The 21,504-nt window shown below is 38.8% G+C and overlaps 1 protein-coding gene across 2 annotated transcripts in view; it reads left to right on the top strand.

Moving 5' to 3' along the window:
* Nucleotides 1-21,504, top strand: part of glra4a (glycine receptor, alpha 4a) — a 47,661-nt gene that overhangs the window by 5,629 nt on the left and 20,528 nt on the right. The window lies entirely within an intron of this gene.

The raw sequence follows: 21,504 nt of genomic DNA, 5'->3' as shown, positions 1-21,504 counted from the left end.
GCTTTTAATTAAATTCTGATGGTCCTCCCAGCTGGCACAGACATATCTGCAACAGCAAAGCAATATCTGGAGGCTAGTAAACAGCAGAGAGAAGAGGACTGCAATGATTGTGTGCCTTCACTTTAAACAGTTTGCAACCCACAAGGAGTTGTCCGTAACACTTGCATGGGGAAAACCCTGGTGAGAAAATGCCTGCCACTTCCAACAGGAAAAAAACTCCAATTCCCATCAGGAAACTGTTGCACGCATTTTTAAACCCTTTTAAACAAACTTTATGTGTGACGTGTGCTCACATGCAGGGTTTAAAAGGACAACTGCACATGGCAGAAAAAAATAATCAGCAGGGTGTGTCAGTGATTTCACCTTGAGTTAGACTGTAACAAACACTTTTGGGGCTTTGTCATTCTTTCCAAAAACAAAGGAAATCCCCACACACTTGGTTGATACACATATTAGAGCAGCAAGGAGTTCTGGCAAAAGGAAGTGTGAAAGGAGAACAGATGGGATGTTTATGTGAGTTAATGACAAAAAAATGAGAGCCAAGCTGGATACAAGAGTCGAGCAGACGGTTTGCTCTCCACAACCACCATGAGTCGGAGAGGTATGCTTATCAATGAAATATGAACACAATAGACAAAAAAAAGTCATCAAAAGATAAAGCGTTCGTGTTTTTGTGCTTGCAAGCGTCAAATTCCAATGAGGATATGATAAAATTCAATTGAGGCTTGTTAGGGAAAGAAAAAATTTATTTATTCTGCTCGTTCTCAGAGGATTTTTTTTTCCATCCAACGCTGCTATAATTTTATATTGCAACTGTCTGTGCAGCTGGAAAAAAAAGACAAAATTAACATCCCTCTTCTATTTGTTAAGAGCAACTTTTAATAAAAGGGAATTGTTCACACATATCTAACCACACAGTCAAATCCAAATCCCTGTTAAGAAAGCAATGCCGGACGTAGAGCTGCCCATTGTTTCAGTGGCCATTAGATTTGTTTGTGGTGGAGGTGACAGCTCAATGATGGTGTCTACCAGCTGGCCTGTTCCTTCACTGATCGAATGACACCTCAGACTGAGAGATGTAACTGATTGTTTGCTACCTATTTCAGTGAAACCACATATAATCTTCCTCTTTTGTAGTTGCGTTAAACGTGCACAACGACCTCATTTGACAGATCTTAGTAATTTTTCGTAAGATCCAGGTGCCAGTGGATGAAAACAGTGGTTTTGTCCTCAGGGAGTTTATATGCCAGTTATTTTCTCATATCAAAATTCAACCACGAGTTAAATAGCTATGATCATTCATATCATAAACCAGTTTTATATTCTGGATGAGAAGTGGGTCTCTCCCTGTCTCTTCCTGTCCACACTAAACCATGTATTTTTGACATGCCTCCGCTGCCAGCTGAAATCAAAACCCCGAGCCACTGAATAATAAATGCATCATGAAGCGTAACTGATGTGCATCAGCTCAGGGTAAACTTTTAATCTTTGAAGATATTATGTAGCCAGCTAATGCTAAGCTGAAAGAGCATTAAATGCAACATTGTCCACTGGTTATGGAGGGAACCTTCAAAAACCTTTCAGACATGCATCAATGTAGCCTCTGCAGTTTTCCTGAGGTATGGGAAAGTTTTTTTTAGCATCTTCATGCTCATTGTTTTCAGCAGATATTTTTGGGTAAACAAACAAAAACTTGATATTGATCTCTTGATGCAGTCCCTTCATTATTCATTTAAGTAAAGCTGTCCATCAGTTTCAAGCTTACATGAAAGACGCTGCACGGATACTTGTAGGTTGAGGGAATTTTTTTTCTCTGAGCTAACTCCTATTATAGCCAGGAACTGCAAAAGGTAATAAAGTCAGCCAGCTCAGTAGACTCATTCCCCACATGGGTCTCCCTACAAAGCCACATAAAAATTCACATTTTAATTCCCTGGTTTCTTAAAATTTGTGCTGATCAGGGAATTCTTTGTACATACAGTTTCTTTCTGTAGTTTACATTATAGGCCTAAATAAGTTTATTTATTTATTTTATTTAACCTTTATTTTACCAGGTAAAATGTTTGAGAACTAGTTCTCATTTATAAACATGTCCTGGTTATCCAGTTAGTAGTAGCTGATCTCAAAGCAAATGAAGACATCATGTGTATGTGTACATTGTTTGTAAATACATTTTGCTAAACAATTTTTTAGTGTAGTAGAGGTTTAACTTGCAATTTTACATAGAGCTGGACTGTGTTCAGTGACCGTTGTTTGCAGAAATGTATGTGAGTCCAAGCAGTAACTGTATTATAGAAATAAGCCACTACCACCTAAAGGCCCAAAAGATAATAGCCATACAACATAGTTTTTCTGGCTTCATCTCTTACACACAGATTTTTTTTTTTATTCTCTAAACCTTTTCGTGATATTGCAACCTGTAGATGAAGACATCCTTAAAATTTCTGCATTAACTTGAGAAGCAGTATGGTTAAAACTATTTGCTTATATAGTCCTTCATAACGTGGTAAACCTCAATCTTTATATTCAATAGTGTTTCACAAGTAGAGTTCAACTTACAAATTTTTGTGTTGTGTTTTTATTTATTGTTTTATTATTTTTATTAAAATCCAGCACAAAAATAGTTTGATTTGTGTACCTGAGGAAAGCTCTATACCACAGCTCTTGCGTGTAATTTTATGTGTTCTCGATTCTGGCAATGCCCTAACTCCACAGTGAAACTGCCAGTGTGGGAAAATGGTCCTCACCACATTTTATTTTGTTTGTTTTTGGTTTTTTGGTTTTGTTTTGGCTAGCACAAGGCAGCCAACCAGCTGAGGTGGAGGCACTGTAGCTGAGAAGTTTTCAGGTGGCTTCATCTAGGTTCTAAAACCACAGTTGTGCCTGCAATTTTGTGTACTACTTTAAATCATCTATGCTGTGTCTTTGCAGCCAGAACAATCCAGCATACAATGTGACTCTCTCCAGTGTCTGGGTAAGAAAAAATGTGACATAGTGGCAAGGTAATGCAATTAAGGGGGACTCTCCACTCTTCTTCTCTAGCCCTAGCAAATTAAAATGGCCACTTATTGACTAGAAAAGCACTTTGGCTCTAAGGTTTGCCACTGTAGGTCATTATGTTCTCTGCAATTAGAATCATGAAGTGGGGGCCAATTATGAAACCCTCCATCATGTCATTACATCTGACCATATGGTCCTTGCTGATTATACTTCACTTTGAGGCTGAGGGAAAAGTGTGGTCTCAGAAAGCAAGACCTCATAATACACTGTTGGCCAAAAGAAGCAGTGGCCAGTGGAGTCAAACTGAAGAGCTGCTTTGTAATTGAATCCGAAAGTCATTAACTGAGCCATTTAGAGTGACCATGCTATAATCAATCAGTAATTACATAGGGCTGTGTCAGCTTTGTCAGTCAAATATTGTGGGCTGCAGTCAACAGTGGAAGAGCACACCACACTTATTAATCATTAACTCAAGGTAAAATGTACACCTAAACCATCAGCTTACGGTTTGGTTACTTTGAACATTTTATAGAAAATCTAAGTTTCTTGGATAAATCAGTGAATAAATTGAAATCAGTGGGTATATATGTACACTAGATAATGAGGTTTATGCTGAGAGGTGCTGTTTTGACTCTTAATTACCACAAATGACAATGAATTTAGAAACTGTAACTTAATTTTATTTGTTTTGTTTTTCTAATATTCCTAAAATTGTGATGACTAAGTTCCAGGAATTTATTTTATTCTTTGACTGTAACTATACAGGGGGCTGCGACCCCAAGCGGGTACACGCCAAGCTGCGGAGCCACCTACCCATCCAGTCCCCCGCAGGAGTCGGGACCCCCGCGCAGACTGGGAATTAGGCTCAGCAGCCAGTAACGATCCCTTCGCAGGTTCACTGACGGAAATCTCGTTACAACTTTTACTTAAGTCAGACAAGTTCGCGAACGATCCGGTTAAGATGATTGGTAGCATATGATCGTGAGCTGGAGGGGAGGGTCCACACTGCGCAGTGAGTAAACAAACACCAGAGAGGGAGGGGCTCCTGCAAAATGCGCTGGGAGAAAGTTGCGCGTTACATAGAGGCTACACGTGGGAACGGTAAGGAAAATGAGTGACGGAAAGCGTAGCAAAGACTGGACACATTTTAACCTTATACCTCCAAACATGTCGAATGAGAAACAGCGTACTTCAAAAGTACCGGCATTTGTGGACTTCCGGTCACAAATACCGTAATACCACTACATGACTGTGAAGTGTAATTTCTGAGCTTTCAGGAACCGTTTGAATTTTTTCGATAGCACGAATGTCGCAGAGTTAAGGTGAAAAGCCAGCTGATCAAGTTCCTTGATCAAGTTCCTTGATCAGCTGACTTTGCGGTGAGAGGCTTCGTCTTAATCAGCTGTTCGTGGCTGGTAAGGTAAGGAAACCCACGATTCAGCAGCGATCGCCTGGCGTTAAAGGATTATTCTGATAGAGTGTAGACTGCAAATTTAAAATTTAATATTGAGCAGGCTGCACAAACAACCTACATAGGTATACTGTATACGAATTGTTCATCCCTCAGTGTAATTAGAAGAACAAAACAGGGCAGGTCATCAGGCAGGAGAAACAGGATCAGCTCCTCAAAGGCCCTTGTTTTTTTCTGATTTCCAATCTTTTGTTTTATAATTTGTACTTGGAGCACTCTATTATATGTTGAGCATATAAAGAAAAGTTTGATATAGGCCTAATGTATGCTTTTACATTATCATTTTACACATTTTTTTTAAAAATTAAAATTTAAAGAGCCATATGGGAGCCGGAATTCCCATCATTACTATCTGATCACCACCAACAGAAGCTGGTTCCTCAGTGCAGCCAGAAAATGCTTGAAGTCACATGGTCCGATCTTGCATTCTGATTGGTTCTAGGGACATGGAGGCATTTATGGGCAATGGGAAATCACGTGAAGGCTTTTGATAATTCAGACTAGTCAGAGACAGGTATTTAATGGGTTATGACGATTGATTGGCGTATAGTACTTGTGGCAGTACTATTCGAGTGGCTGAATGGAAATCTCTGGCGGGCCCGATATGGCCCTCGCGCCACCAGTTGACACTCCCTGGCGTAGATCCAACAAGGTGCTGGAAACATTCCTGAGATTTGGGTCTGTATTGACGTGATAGCATCACACTGTTGCTGCACGTTTGTCTGCTGCACAGCCGTGGTGTGGATCTCCCACTTTGCCACATCCCAAAGGTGCACTATTGGATTGAGATCCAGTAAGTGAAGCCTATCAGAGTAAGGTGAATTCATTGTCATGTTCAAGAAACCAGTTTGAGATTATTTGAGCTTTGTGACATGGCATGCTATCCTGTTTGAAGTAACCACCAAAAGATGGATACAATGTGCCCATAACAGTATGGGCATGGTCAGTAGCAGTACTATGCTCAGTGGTTACTAAGGTGTGCCATGAAAAAAATATCTCCACCAACCTGAACTGTTGGTAGAAGATATCATGGATCCATGCGTTCATGTTGTTTATACCAGATTCTGACCCAAGCATCCAAATGTCAGAGCAGAAATCAAGACTCATCAGATCAGGAAACATTTTTTTTTAATCTTCTGTTGTTCAATTTTGGTGAGCCTGTGTGAATTGTAGCATCAGGTTCATGTTCTTTGCTGACAGTAGTGGCTTCTGGTGAGGTCTTCTGCTGCTGTAGCTCATGCGCTTCAAGGTTTGATGCATTGTGCATTCAGAAATGCTCCTCTGCATACCTTGATTGTAACAAGTGGTTATTTGATTTATTGTTGCCATCCTGTCGCACATAAGCAAGGCATTTTGACCCAGAGAACTGCCACTCACTGGATATTTTCTATTTTTCTGAACATTCTCTTTAAACTGTAGTGATGGTTGTGTGGAACAATCCCAGTAGATCATCAGTTTCTGAAATATTCAGCCCAGCTCGTCTGGCACTAAGAACCATGCCACATTCAAAGTCACCTCTCTTCCCCATTCTAATATTGAGTTTGAACTTCAGCAGGTTGTTTTGACCATTTCTATATGCCTAAATGCACTGAGTTGCTGCCATGTGATTGGTTGGTTTGTGTTAAAAAGCAGCTGAACAGGTCTACCTAACAAAGTGGCTGGTGAGTGTAGTTGAAGGTTGGAGTTAATTGGCATGTAAAATGTGCGCTGGTGTTGTCACCAAGGGGCAATCAGAACCAGGGGGCAGCCTCTAGAGCTGAAAAATGAATCAGATGCAGAAGTGCCAGAAATTGCAGTCCGTCAAGGTGACGGTTAAGGTCAGCTCCAAAAGTAAGTCCATCCCCATAGACTGTGTTTAAATGCCCAACAACATAACATAAAAAAAACATATTTACAGCCTGGCACAGAAAGCATTTTTGGTGATATTGTAGTAAAATCTAGTATATAGCATAGTTTCTCCCTTCATAACAGCTCTGAGGAGGGATACTTAGGGCCCTTGCCACTTTGTTTGATATGTGTCTCACAGACAGCTGGACTGTTCGCGCTAGTCTTCAGCTTTACTACTTTGAGTCATTAAAAGGAACACCTCCACTGTGACATTAGCTGACTAGTGCTTGCTGTGTGATACAAACCATCCAAGAAGCTTGCATTTTAGACACACATCAGGTAATTAGCACTAATTACTTGATTTGTGTCTGTTATACTGCACCCGTACAGTTTATGGATGCAGTTTGCTAAACAAGCAAGCTAGGGTAAAGATTCGGAGTCTGAGACCAGTGGTCTGTGTCCTTCTATTTTACTCTATATGGTTAGAACTTCCCACACAAACAACTAAGGAAGTGGTGCTTTCTAACATATTAATGCTATGCCTGCTTAACATTTTTATTTTTGTCTTTAAACACAGATCACTCTGATATAGTTTTCTGCAGTGGGAAGAAAAAAACTGTTTTATTATTACTATAAAAATGTGCTTTAAGTTATTTAAAAGTAGAAACTGAATTTGCTAACCTCAGTTTCTCAGGTAAAGAGTTCCAAAGCCGTGTGGCTCTAACAGAAAAATGCTCAAATTCCTTTTGTAATGAGGCAGGCTGTGAGAACAGTTAGGAGGATCTGACCTGAAGAACACCTGCAGCGGCATGGTTCATAGGGTCTGACTGAATCTATAATATAGGTTGGAGTGAGCTCATCTAAGGTTTTAAAAGTAACTAATAAAAGTTTAAAATCAATACAGTATCTAGCAGGTGGTCAGGATGGAAATGATGCAGTCTAGTCTCTTTTGAATTTGTGACTAGTCTAACTGCTGAGTTTTGAACTCAGGAGATGCACTTTTGGGTGAGACCTGAGTAGAGGGAATTAGTCCAAACATGGTGAGATGAAGGCATGGAGAATTTTTTTCCCCAAGGTCTGCTTGAGGTAAAAAAAAATGTTTTTGCAGCATTTCTTAATTGGAGAAAGGATGACTGTACAGTGTTGGTCATTTGAAAGGTTGAACAAAGCTCAGTGTTAATGATTACAACCAGGTTTTGAGCAGAATTCCTAATGTTGGTTTGTGAAGCTGAATAAAAGGACCTTGGATTTGGATCCAGTTCCAACATCAAGACCTTAATCTTATAGTTTTGCTAGTTTAAGATGTAAAAAAGACATGCTTAATCTGTATTATTGTAGTATAAGAAACTTTTGGCTGCTCCCTTATTTCACAAGGGGATCCTTGGGATGTTTGATTTAGCAGATTTTTGTAGTGGATGCCCTTCCTGATGCAACCCTTCCATTGATTCAGGCTTGGGACCAGCACTAGGAGTATGCTAGCTTGTGACCCCCTGAGGCTGGGTTTGCGTTGGCTCCTGGTTTTGGACCAGCAAAATACAATAACAACTACATCATGGAACAACTAGTATTCATACATTTTGTGTACTGTACATGTATATGTTTGCACAATGTTTTAATTGCAGTCTCCCAGTAGTTTGTATCAAACCCAATTTTACTAAATGACTTTGTCCGTAGGAGTTTGATAAAGTTCTTTTAGCTCATGCATACACTGCGATCCTCCTGGAGATGGTACATTATAACACCAAGACCACTCTTAAAATGTTCACAAAGAACTAACTGCAGTGAAAATAAAAACCCAAACTACATATATATGTTGTTCCTCTTCCTACATTTTACTACACCCTATGTCACACACAATCAGTGTAGCAGAACCTGTGGGGTGGTAAAGGTCCTTGAGGAGGATTACGGCTGTGTTTGTCACATAACAAAATAAGAGGCTCTCTCCTCTTCAGCAGCATTAAATGAGGGCAGTTCATAGAGTCCTATATAAGGACCTTGCATAATTCCCCTATACACTCAAAGAATTACCAACTGTTAGCGCTTACCTTTGCTCTCACATGGTAAGAACCAAATTATATGCAATAGCGCCTTCATCTGGTGACCAAAAAGCTGAGACACTTTGATGGGTTTCCTGTCTTTGCTGTAACCAATCCAGTAGGGTCTTCAACCATCAGTTTTCAAAGAAATAGTTTGTATTGATGGTTGGGCATACTGCTTGTGTCCATTATGTGATACTTTATGATATAAGTGGTCTGTTTACCATAAGTGGCCTTCAGGTGACACTCTCCTACAGAGTGGAAAGCTATTTCAAGGGTAAACCAACACAGTTCATATACCTCCACAAATCGGCCATGCTCTCTTTTCTCCACATACTGATGAAATGACTAGTTGTCCTTGTGAACTACATTATTAAACTATAATGATATCATAGTGTGCTTAAGTTAAAAAAAAAAAAAAATCTTTGCTGAGGAGAGCACAACAGTGTGAGCCTTTTGAAAGGTGTTTTTGTTAATCCCAAGCATATTCTATGTTATGTTGGTGCATTGCTTCTTGGTTGCCTCCTGGAAAGAATGAATTTGAAAGAATGCTGCTGTGGTTCTGACTCCAGGACTGTTTTCTCAAAATAATTGCTGTCTGAGGTCTACAGTTAGTAGCTGTTCTGTTGCATAAAACGTATTGTAAAAGTAAAGAGTGTAAAAGTTTAGATAATTTTTAGGTCCTTAGAGTGTTATTTATTTTCTTATTATTGCACTTATTTTTTAATCAGGGGGAAAAGTCTGTCTTTGTGGATTCCACGCACTGAGAAAACAATAAGCAAACCTTATGCTGGACAAAGATCATTTAATGTGTACCAACGTAATAAGCCAAATGAACTTGTTCATTTAAAGAGCAGATTTCATTTAAAGAAAATTTCGTGGCTTAAGATGGGTGAAATCTTCAAAATAAGTTACTAGTTAAAATGCACTTAGTAATACTGTGTACAACTCCCAAAAAGTTAGGACACTGTAGTACACATAAATGCAGTACTTTGGAAAGGGGGAACAAGGCAACAAAAAAAACCCAAAGAATAATTGGTAGAACCTTATTAAGTTATTTAGATTCAGTATACACGTTGGTCCTGAGGTTCATTAATGCACATAGATAACTTGCACATCTGTGATGACAACATTAATTCTGAATTATGTAGTCTAAATTGCAGCATATCAAAACCTTTATGTCTTTTTCAGTGAAGGAATTGCTTATTGTTCCAAAATAATGCCAAACCCACTTCTTCATACAATACAGCAGCATGGAGCCTAGAGAAAGTCACCTGCACAAGACCTCTCACCCACTTAAAGAGGCCATGAATTGCTTGGCAACTGAAAACTTCAGCTTGGCTTAAATGTAAATTTAAAGAAAGAGCTTATATATATATATAACATTGATATGTTTTTATACTTATTTGTTTTTTTCTGTACGCACGAAGTACCGCAGCAATTTCCTAAGGCTGTGAACCTGTTCACCCATATGGCAATAAAAACCTTCTGATTCTGATTCTGATTCTGATGTTCTGCGTACTGCATTTCAAATATAGCATTTGAATGATTTCCATATGACTCCATTATGCTCATACGGTATTTAGGGCAACACAGTGATGTCAAAAGAAGGTCAAATCCAGTGGCTTGCTGCAGCTCCCTGTGCCTGCATGAGTTTGTCCGGGTTCTCTGGCTTCCTCCCACAGTACAAAGACATACATGATAGGCTATTTAGTGATTCTAAATGGGCTCGTAAATGGTCAGTTTTGTCTTTGTTAACCCCATTAAGGGCTAGTGACCTATCCAGAGTTTACTGTGCCTCTTGCCCTACAGGCTCCACACCCCCTGCAACCATGGACTAGATAAACTGTTAAAAAATTAAATGGATGGATTCTCTTATTTACAGATTACACACCATACATTGTAATTCTTCTTTTACTTGCCTAAAAGATAGACCCATACCTGTAGCAAAAGTAGATACCCTTGTTTAATATCTTTAAATGAAAGAAATGTGTTAAAAATAATATCACCAGCATGGCAGCTGTTTACAAAATGTCAAGTTTTAGACTGTCAAAGTAGTATACGCGGTGTTTGAGTCTATTAGATCCTAGCCTGAGCCTTTAATTAACTCTTCCTCATTTTGTTGATTGAATCGATATATCCTGCCAGACATTTGTCTTCCCCTGAAAGGACAGAGGCAGTTTAGTTTGTTGAAATCATGTTAGCGGGGTCATGCTCATAATTGTTTGAACTTGACACAGGACAATTGTCATATTAACTGTTCGACTAAGTTACAGTACATTTATTATTAATATAGTTAAAATATATTTTCCTACCAACATTTTTTTTAGATCAGTACTCAACTTTTAAAGATGTGTTTGCATCATCATCCAGATTAAGTATGAGCAAATTTATAACCCATATATTACCAAGCTAGTCTTTATTTTGAAATGTTTTATGTATTTCATTATCTGTCTCTGTTAGTGATGTTCAAACTGTCATTTCAAAGTAAGACCGCTAATATTCCAAAATCTTTAGTTACCATAATGGCATAAATTTTCCATTGAGTTTCTGTAAAAATTAATCTTAATATCACAACATTAAGGATAAAATGTTTTGATTTTTCTTTTTTAAATGGTTCTTTGGAGGGCACAGTTTGGATGATTGGCTTTATGCTCAAAAGATGTGCTTTTACCGGGATTTTCATTTTTACCTGGTGACACACACTCTTTTTAGTTATGCATGACTGTGCTTTGTTCATGGTTATCTCAGTCCACACACTCAGCTCACAGCTTGCTAACCATCCATAACGGTGATGGAGACACATCTTTCTATCATACTGAGCAGACATGTGAGCTAAACATATTTGTTCTCACCTTGCTGCCTGAACACCGAGACACCATCCCTTCCTTTTTTGTGTGTGTGTCTGTTTGTGCCCCAAAAAGATGCAACATTGTTTCCCGAATAGTATCTTAAATGGTGTGTTTCGCTTTATATTAGAAATGTTTGCTGATCAGTAAAAGGGAGGTATGCTCAATGAATGTGTCACATAAAGGCTGTTAATTGACATCACAAGGGTTTCGCTTACTTTCTTTTTTTTTTCTCCTGCAAGTTATTTGCTTCTCTCTCTCATACAATGGCGTAATTAAATCCACCTGATAGGAAGACATAAAATAGCACAACAGTGTATGTCAAACAGGATTAGTTCATAGTCTGTCTGAACTTGTTTTTCCTTAACAGGCTAAAGGATTACCATAGCCATATGCCTTTGTTCTTTGGAAAAAGCTGCTAGACATGCAATGCTTGTCCAGCACCCCAAGAGGCTCTTGTGAATAAGACATCACCCCAGAAAAAAGTGCACAAAGCAAATGGAGCAGTGCCTGAGTTGTCTCTTGGACTCGAGCCTCTGAGGAAATCTTTCAAAGCCAGACTCTGCTTCTCTTGGGGGTTTTACAAATCTGTGAGAAAGAAAACATGAGGACATTTCTACCTACCGTCAGCTTTGTACCATCTCATGTTTACTGAGGCATAATCAGTAATTTTAAAAATTGCAACATCAAAATTGTTCTTGACTCTAGACTGCGGTGAAAGCCTACTATAGCTGTGGGAGGGATGGAACATACACCAGCTGTCATATGGCGATATAAGCTAAAATATTAGCAAAAATGAGTAAAAACTTTTACCTTCCGCCAGTGTGAAATTATAATTAGCAGCATGGGTGAAATGAGAAACTACAATTTCACAAAGAAATGAATGGCTGCTTCCTGTATGAGTGGAATTCAGAAAATCCCTTGTAGAGTCTTTGTTATGACGTTGTTGGTTCCAGCCAGCAGCTTGATCAAGCGAAACAGGCCAGCGGCTATGCCTACAACTTCCTTTCTCTTCAGTGTCATGTCCAAAATATGGGTCATGCAGAGTGCAGTTACTGTCTTTGTGTGTGTATGTGTGCGTGCGTGCATGCACATGTTTGCGAAAGTATTGTGTGGTTTTGTGGGAAGACTTTTCTGTATGACAGTCTGCTTTACCTTCTAAAACCTCACTTTATTATTCAGATTGACAGCAAAACTGCCAGCTTTTAGGCATTTCTTAAAAAGCACAGGTGGACCGTGACCGGGGCCAAGTGCACACTGACTCACACACCGACCCTCAGCTTTCTTGCGTCTGTCTTCTTTGCAGTAACTGTTATGGTGCTCTGGTTCCTAAGGTAAAATATGAGGGCCACCACACCTTACTTCACCCACAAAGAGTAACCTTTGGGAGATGATGATAATGAAGGATTAGTCAGAACTGTGACATAACTAAGAGTGAAAACTGTAGCGAGGGAAACACCATTACATCCTCATCTTGAAATAAAAGAAAAAAAAAAGATTATGGTAACTGGAAATGAGTTCAGACGAACAGAAAAAGAAGCATCAGAGAATGTGATTTAAACTGAGACTGATAGACTATAGAAGGATGCTGAGGTGATCCAGAACCCAGCAGCGGAGGGACGCACTTTAAATTCCTTCATTATGTCATGCAATTACCATGCCAGTTTGGCTACATAGGAAGATCCATTCCCAACTCTCTAATTATTGATTCTTGTTACCTTGAATACAGTACATGGTGAAGATGAGAGAGATAAACACAATGCTTTGATCATGGCCTTTGTCCTGCATTTGAACACAATCATTCAGCTATAATAAGATTCCTAATAACAATATGAATTGTAATGTAACACATACATATTACAAATTATCTATATGACTCTCTGAGCCAATTGCAGCATGAGAATAAAGTCACAGTACATTTCAAGTTTCCAAAGAGACGCATCAAGGCAATCTTTTGCAGTCAGTATCGTCCCTTCTTTGTATCAGAAATCCTGCTAGCTCTGTTTCACAGAGACTGACAGGAGCCAATCCACGCTGATATCAGATCTTAGACGTGAAAAGGGTGGCCTGAATACAAAGTAGCTTGAAGAGACATCTGGGAAGATGGGTAGGTCTGAGGAGGCTTTGTGTTAGATTCATCTCTCTTGGGCGGGCAAGGTCAGTTCCTGGGTTTATCACGGGGATTGCCATTTTAACTTCTACTGTTGGAGACCTTTAGTGTGTTGATTAAGCTTTGGCTAGAGCCAACAGGAAGAACATACTGAGCACCTTTTATATAAAATTAAATCCATATTTTTAAGTCAAAATTCAATGTCTTTTAAAGATCGCCATTTGGAGTGCCTTATATGAAGGTTCTGGGCTCCCAAGTTTTTAAAAGCAAAACTATTCTGAAATGCACTCAAAAAAGAGTGAAACTTTGTATGTGGGAGGAACAATTCATTCTGCCGTGACATTTTGACAGCAGATGTTGCAATTAGGAGTTGGAGAGAGTGTAGATTCAGATTTAACACAGTGTTATCCTCTCAGATAAACAAATCAAATCATGAAGACTAGGATAATATATTTCCCACAACTATGAATTTAAAGTTACTAGACAAGAATGTATTAGAGCGCTGAAGATTATGGGAAAAGCCCAGCTTGTTATTTGGAGTTCACTGTACTAGAAACACGAACATAAATCTGTCATCAAGCCACAGCTCACTGTGCCCTTGTCATTACTGTGGCGATCGCCTGGAAACATTATTTCTGCGGGCTACTCCAGAGATGTCAAGCTTCACTCCCACAAGATTAGAGATTACATTACCAAATTAGTATGCATGACAGAAAGTTGTGATTTACTCTAGGTTATTGTGGATTAATATTGAAATAATTCAACCAAGGGATTTGCATTCCAGCTAAATATTTTAACAAGATGTATAATATACCATTAGCATTGGTTTCTAGCTAAACTACATACGGTGAACTAAGCTGTGCAACAAAACAAAAAATCAAATACAATGCTCAGAGATAAGGTTGGAAACAAAAGCAAGTCTGTAAACATATTTATAAAATTGCAAGCTACCCCGTCTGCACTTGCAGCTCTCTCAATATACCATTGTGTTTAAGGCTAGTGCTGTTTTCTAAACCAGTAAAACAAGAGTAAAAAATTTTTTCAAAATATAGAAATATGTGGGCACTGTTGGACAAGTTAAAGTATTCCTTTAGGTATTCAATGACAAGTTCAAAATGAACAACAGGTGCACTAGAGGGGAAACAATGAGATAACCCCCCCCCCCCCCCCCCCCCCTCAACAGGAATGGAGGCCACTGACATTTTCATCAATCCATATGACCTGTTGCCCCTGATTTTTAGTCCAGTTCTTGTGCAATTTGGCATATCAGCCTTTTCTCTCTCTCCTATCTCTTCCTTAAGATTTGCTTCTTGACAGCCACCCTGGAGCTGAGACCTTTCTGATGAGGTTTTGGTGAACAGTAGATGGATCAGCTGAAGGTCAAGATTTATTTCTCAGGTCCTGAGTCAAGTCTTTGCTGGATTTTTTTCCCCCCTATTTTTTAAGAGCATGTCTTTCAGATACTGTTTATCTGCTGTAGGTTTTCTTTTTTTAAAAGGTCTGCCACCTTTTTTTGTCCCACGTTTGTCCAGTTTCCTCAGATTTCCTCAGACAGTTGACTTGACAGTGTTAGGCAGTAGTCTCCAGTTAATGTTTATGATATTAACCTCGCGGTCATTATGTAACTAGCAAACACAGCTAAGGATATATTTAACCATAATGCTACAGTATGTTGATTTAGAATCACCAACTAATCTAACCCCTCTAAGTGTATGTCTTTTGACTGTGGGAGGAAACCTGAGTACCCAGAGAAAATCCACACAGACATGGGCAAAACATGCAAACTCCACACAGAAAGGCCCCAGCCAAGGTGGATTTGAACCAAGGACCTTCTTGCTGTGAGGCAACAGTACTAACCACCATACCACTGTGCTGCCCTTGAAGATTAATGTGCAATGTTAAATTACAGTGTGCTTCAAATCCCATTCCCCAGTGTGTCTATTGATCAAAAAGGAATTGCAGTAGCCATCACATACAGTGATGGCCTACATGGGCCATTAAAAACAAAGAAAAAAAAATATGTCATTGTATTACCATAAAGCACACCATTGTTTGATGTACTTTGATAAGATGCCTGTCAGAGGCATGAATGATTTCTGTGGTTTGGTAGGTCTGATAGAAAGTTCTGTCAGTTATCTAAGAGGTCTTAGATCAATGCATAAGAATCAAGTAAATGTCAAGGACAAGTTGGCAAGTAGGAAATCAGAGCGATGTGGCAACAGGCAGAGAAAGTCATTTTCTTCTGTTTCCCATTATGCTAATGGAACTAAAAACTTAGTATTTCCATGTACTGTATGACTGTCTAATGGCCCTGATATTCCCCGGTGCTCCTTTGTTGGAAAACAGGGAACATCCATACTGTGAATAGATGTGCCTTTCTGCAGCTTTTTAATGAAAAAGCAATTAACAAAATATGTTTGAACTCCATGGGAAGAAACCCATCCCATCTGATTAGGTGCAATTTTGTTACTTTTGAATGTGAATTATACAGAGAATAATCTGATTTATTATTAGGTTAAAAACAAATTATGAACAGTTTAACGGGTAAGTAGCTGCATATATAGCCCTGTTTTCTGGCTCTGAAATTAGTAGGCAACTATCTATATCTCCTGAGCCATGGAGGCTATATTTTGTGAGAAAAAGAGGAAGCAGTGAATTTTGCAGATGTATAGAATTGCTGGTCTCTTGCTGACCTAGCCTCCCTTCCCCCTCACCCTACCCAGTCCAGTTATGTCCTTATAGATTTGAACTGTGTGTAATATATATAGAATGACAGCTCAAGCTTCTTTTATTTTACTGGATGTGTTTAAATTCTTTATAACTAAATGCTGCACCACACTGGAAATGGATAGCATTTATCAAGTTATGTGGCTAATTTTTTGCTTGACCTGTGCGACCTGCAACACCAGGGTATCCCTATAAATTATGTTTATATTCTACAAATAACCTTATGGAATAAACCATGTCCCAACATTCAAAGCTAGTGCAGCAATGAGTGTACCCTATTATTGTTGAGAGCTGGAATATAAGGATGTGAAGATTACAATAAGGCTTTCAAATTAAAAATGGATACAATAATACAAAAGGTCACTTTCTGATCCAAAGCCCTTATCAACAGCAAAATATAGTTTGTTTGTATCTTTCACAGATCATTTTAAAAATATATGTTTTGTGATGTTACAACACTAAAAGTTTGATTAGATATAAAAATTGCATGTTTTGTTTTTGGAAAAGATGATCATTTGGATTAATGTAAGTTGTTAAACCTCAAATTCACCAACTACAATATGACAATGATGAGGCTGAACCAAAACAATGAAGCTGTGGCTGGGGCAGGTAAACAATGGGCTGAAATTAGCTGTAAAGCTCTGGTAAGCAAAGAGAAGCTGGAGATGCCTGTTTCCCTGGAGGTTAATTACTTTGCACTTTTTTTCCTATTGTTTTTCTGTATTTAGAAAATAATAAATTAATCTCGGCTTATGCGGCACTTTTCAAAATCTGTTACGCGCTTCACAAAGGCTGCAAAATAAAGCATACAAGTCATTAAATCAATGAATAACAATAATAACATGTACAACAAGTAACATAATTTGGGTTTAAAATTGAGCTCGTTGAGGTTAGGGGACATGCGATTTAAATATACCCATAAACCCTATCATATGATAAATTCAAGCAGTAAAGAGGGAACAAATTCCTAATAAAATCAATAAAGCAAATTAAAACTGCCTGAAATTTCAAAGAAACCTTATCATTTCTTATTGGCTACATTCTTATAACCATCTTTTTTTCTTGCAAGTAAATGTGTGTATACAATTGTGTTTCAGCTTTGATTTAGCTTTGTTTTCAAATTCTACAAAAAAAATAATTTGCTAACAAGAGTGTGACAGCCAAAACTTGCTTTATAATGGAAGGAAAGACTTGTTATTCTCAACAGCAGTCTGGCACCGATCCTCAAATGAAAGAGATGCAGGGGGGGAAGCAAAAGGTCAGGCTAATTAAATGTCAGAAAAGAGCATCTTAATAATTGAATCATTCAAACAAAGAACCACATAATTTAGTTTTTAAGGGTTCTAATGAGCCACTTGCAGTTACTCTTGTAGTTTTATGGTCAATAGAAATTGTAGGTATTATCTTAACAGTGATTCTTGTACACTGCATAAACCTCAATAGACTTAACCTTCCAAACCAATTGACTAAGACACAGTAAATAGTTTGCTGATAAAGATGTCAATTTTTGGAAGGAATCCCAAAACCTCCAGCACTGCATCTTAAACCACTGTCAGGAGTCATTAGTCTGAATGCAAGTGAGCAAATTTTCAAACAGATGTATTTGTGCCAGAAACCTAAAGATAAAATTGTTTTGACACGCTTGTAAATGGCTTAGGCTGTTTCTTCTTTCACCCTCTCAGTTATATAAGATCCTATTGTGACACCAAAAACAATAGGAAGGAATCCAATTGGATATACATGCGGGTTGATGGAGAGGTGATGTTGGCCCTCGAGGGAAAACAAACCCACAGATCTTCCTATAGCAGAGTGTGAGAAGTTCATTCCACCTAATAGAGTTTATTTGTGTTATGATTACTCTCTAAATGGTCTTTACTTTTGTACTTCAGAATGCACTTATACGCTGACATGCTGGATATTTATACTGATATGGACTGGGTAATGTGTTAGAAATTAAAGGATGTCTCATCTCTTGATGGACATGAGAAGACAGTCAAAAAAAAATGCAACAGGCTAGTCCTCTTTGCCACAATTTCATTGTAGCAACTGAAAATGGTACTCAGTAGTTTGTATGGCCCCCACATGCTTGTTCACGTATACAGTACATGTCTGATATCAGGGCATCCTTCTAATGAGACTACGTATGATGTCTTGGGGGATCTCCTCCCAGATCTGAACTAGGGCATCACTGAGCTCCTGGACAGTCTGAGGTCAGGCAAGTGTGGGGGCCAGTCAGTGGTATCAGTTCCTTTATTCTCCAGGAACTGCCTGCATGCTCTTACCACATGAGGTGAGAATATGCTCACAGTCCGCGGTTCCTCCTGGTGCATGACTCTGGACCCACTGCACCAGTGTAGGGTCTGACAAGGATTTCATTCCAATACCTGATGGTAATCAGGGTGCCGTTGCCTAGCTTGTAGTGGTCCGTGTCCATGGATATGCCTCCCCAGACCATCACTGACCCATCACCAACCCGGTCATCCTGAGCAATGTTACAGGCAGCATAACATTCTCTGTGGCTTCTCCAGACCCTTTCACGTCTGTTCCATGTGTTCAGGGTGAACTTGCACTCATCTGTGAAAAGAACAGGGGGCAAGTAATGGACCTGCCAATTCTGTTATTCTATGGCAAATGCCAATTGGGTTCCACGGTGTTGGGCAGTGAGCACAGAGCCACCCTCATGAAGTCAGTTTCTGATTGTTTGGTTAGAGACCTTCACACCAGTGGCCTGCTGGAGGTCATTTTATAGGTCTCTGGCCATGCTCATCCTGTTCCTCCTTGCACAAAGGAGATACCAGTCCTGCTGATGGGTTAGGGACCTTCTACGGCCCTGTCCAGCTCTCCTACAGTAACTGTGTTTCCTGTAATCTCCTCCATGCTCTTGAGACTGTGTTGGCAGACGCAACAAACCTGGCAATGGCAAGTATGCTATACTCTGAATAAAAAGTGTTCCTTTCATTTTTTTTTTTAAAGCAGTGTACTTCGATTTCATATTCTCTGCATACTATATTTTGATCATGTTTGATCACTTTTAGGAAATATAAAACTACCAGCACCTCATTAGCTTTGAAATATCATATTGACATTTCTTGAGTGAATTTTCCCGACTACAAACAGAAATGGCTCTGTCAGCTGCACAAAGTGGGACTGTTACACTGGAACTTGCCATCATGATAGTTAATTATGCCACATGCATGTACAGTATAGAAATAGTGAACCCTGTCCTATGGGCTAGGCTTACAATGTGAGTGAGTGCTTTGACTGTAGTTAACCTCTTCATGGATTTTCTTTCCCAAAATGCCATCTAATGGTATGTTTTCTTTTGTCGTGAAAAAGGTACATCTAAAACATTTGCATGGTAGTGCCAACACATGGTATTATGGTAGGGTCTTATTCTTTTTCTGTCAATATTTCTTGAAGATTAAAAAGAGTTTACTGTCACAGTCATTTGTCTTTGAATTCTTGTGACCACCTGTGAGAGAAAAATCACACTTTGGGCCAAACAGGATGTTTTATTGTTCTTTGTTGGTTTGTGAAAGGGACACAACCCAAGACAGATTGTTTGTTATTATCAGTGGATTACTGCAAGTAAGAGTCTGACCATCAATCCATCCCCTCGTGCACCTGTTTGTGTTTGTATTCAAGTGTTTGTGAGAGGGGGAAAAAGATAAGGGAGGTGACAGTATTACATCAGTATTACTAGAGGGGAAGAAATGTGGAGTGGAGTTATGGGACTAGTGAGAGTTGAGCTTTAACAAAAGATTTGCATGCGCCACGGAAGGGGTCCAGTGATAAAGATTTTATGTTAACATTATTATATAGTAATGGCTTGCAGTTGTCAACGAATCAATCTAACTTCACCATGTATGAATGACAACAAGCTCAGCTTGCTTCCAGTGCAGACACTGGTAAAATGAATGAGCACAGTAACAAGAAAACTAGATTTACAGAAGTATAGACTAGCTGTCAGATGAGTTACACTGTCTGTCATGTCAGAAGTGTCATGAGTGAAAGATCAGCATCAAATCTCCACATGAAGTGCAACACAATATTTAGTCTGAAGATAAATGTTAAAAAGGAGTAAAATACAAAGGTTAAAGAAGAGATACAACAATTAATTGTAAAATTATCACAGAAAAGTAACACTTTATCAAATTGTAAATAATGGTCATTAAATAGCAATAACAAACTGAGGAAATTTGAATGAATTACTTCAAAAATGTAGTTGAGAATGTTTGCCTGGTTACTGATGTGGTAAGAAGGTGAATGCTACTTAACCCTTAAATGCATACCTTAAGTCAGTTCTTAAGCACTCAGCAGAGTCAGGCAGCCTCAAACTCAGATTTCTTTTTTTAACTGTCTAATGTGTCATCCAAAAACTTTATTGTGTATTTCAAAAACAATATGCAAACAACATATCCAGGGTGCACCCCACTTTTTGATCAGTCAGCTGGGATAGGCTTTGAGTTTGTTGTCAAACTGAACATTGTGTGGAAGTGTTGGGATTATTTAGATGGTAAATGGACTTGTACTTATATATTGCCCTTCTACACAATTGAGCACTCAAATGAGCACTTTCTTAGTACAAGTCTCATTCACCACAGTCACACACAGTCATACATGCTTTTATCTATGCCTAAGCCCTTTGCGACACACACAGTCCTATTCTGATGGATGCATTGGGGGTAACTTGGGGTTCAGTACCTTACCCAAGGATACTTCACCACGTGGAATGGAAGAGTCAGGGATTGATCCACTGACCTTCTGATTGGTAGGTCACCCGCTCTACCACCTGCTACAGGTTTTGAAAAAACATGAAATTCTTGTTTCGATACCTAAATCCATACATACATAAATGTGTCTATTTTGTCACAGTAATAGATGGTTGAGCTGGGTTATATGCTCAAATCAGCATGCTATTTGAAATCAAAGGGGACTGATGACAAAAGCTTTCCAATTAAAGAGGTACCAGATGTGAATATTTGCACCATTAATGGCTCGGATAATTTATAAGCCGAAACAGAGCATGTAAAATTAAAGCTATTCAAAAAACAAAACAGAGAAGCAATGCATACTTCTCACCCTACACACATTACAATAACTCTGAGAAAGTGACTGTAATTAGTGATTACTGTGCAGACTATTTTGGGTTCAGTTGGCATCCATCAGAACTGAGAATTACAGAGGCAAAATGTCACCATATGGAAATTAATATATCTGTCTGCTAAGGAATTTCAATTAAAAAAAAAAAATTCCTGTAGAGTAGCATAAAATAAGTAATAGCACAAGTGGATGTCTTGATTCACAAAGTGGGCTCCTTGTATGCAGTAAGACAGTATGAACTTGCCGCAGTGATCCACCACTAAAGCCTCATTTTTGTATTCCTAATTGTAGCCTCTGCTGATGCAAATAACAGATATCTCAGGACCAACTTAGCTTCACTCTTGAAGTTCCAAAAATATCTTCCACTAAGTCTTCCATCCA

Source organism: Archocentrus centrarchus, chromosome 10, assembly GCF_007364275.1.
Source record: "Archocentrus centrarchus isolate MPI-CPG fArcCen1 chromosome 10, fArcCen1, whole genome shotgun sequence".
In the NCBI taxonomy this organism is placed as follows: domain Eukaryota; kingdom Metazoa; phylum Chordata; class Actinopteri; order Cichliformes; family Cichlidae; genus Archocentrus; species Archocentrus centrarchus.
The sequence above is the reverse complement of the archived record's forward strand: the minus strand, read 5'-3'. Positions and strand labels throughout refer to the sequence as shown.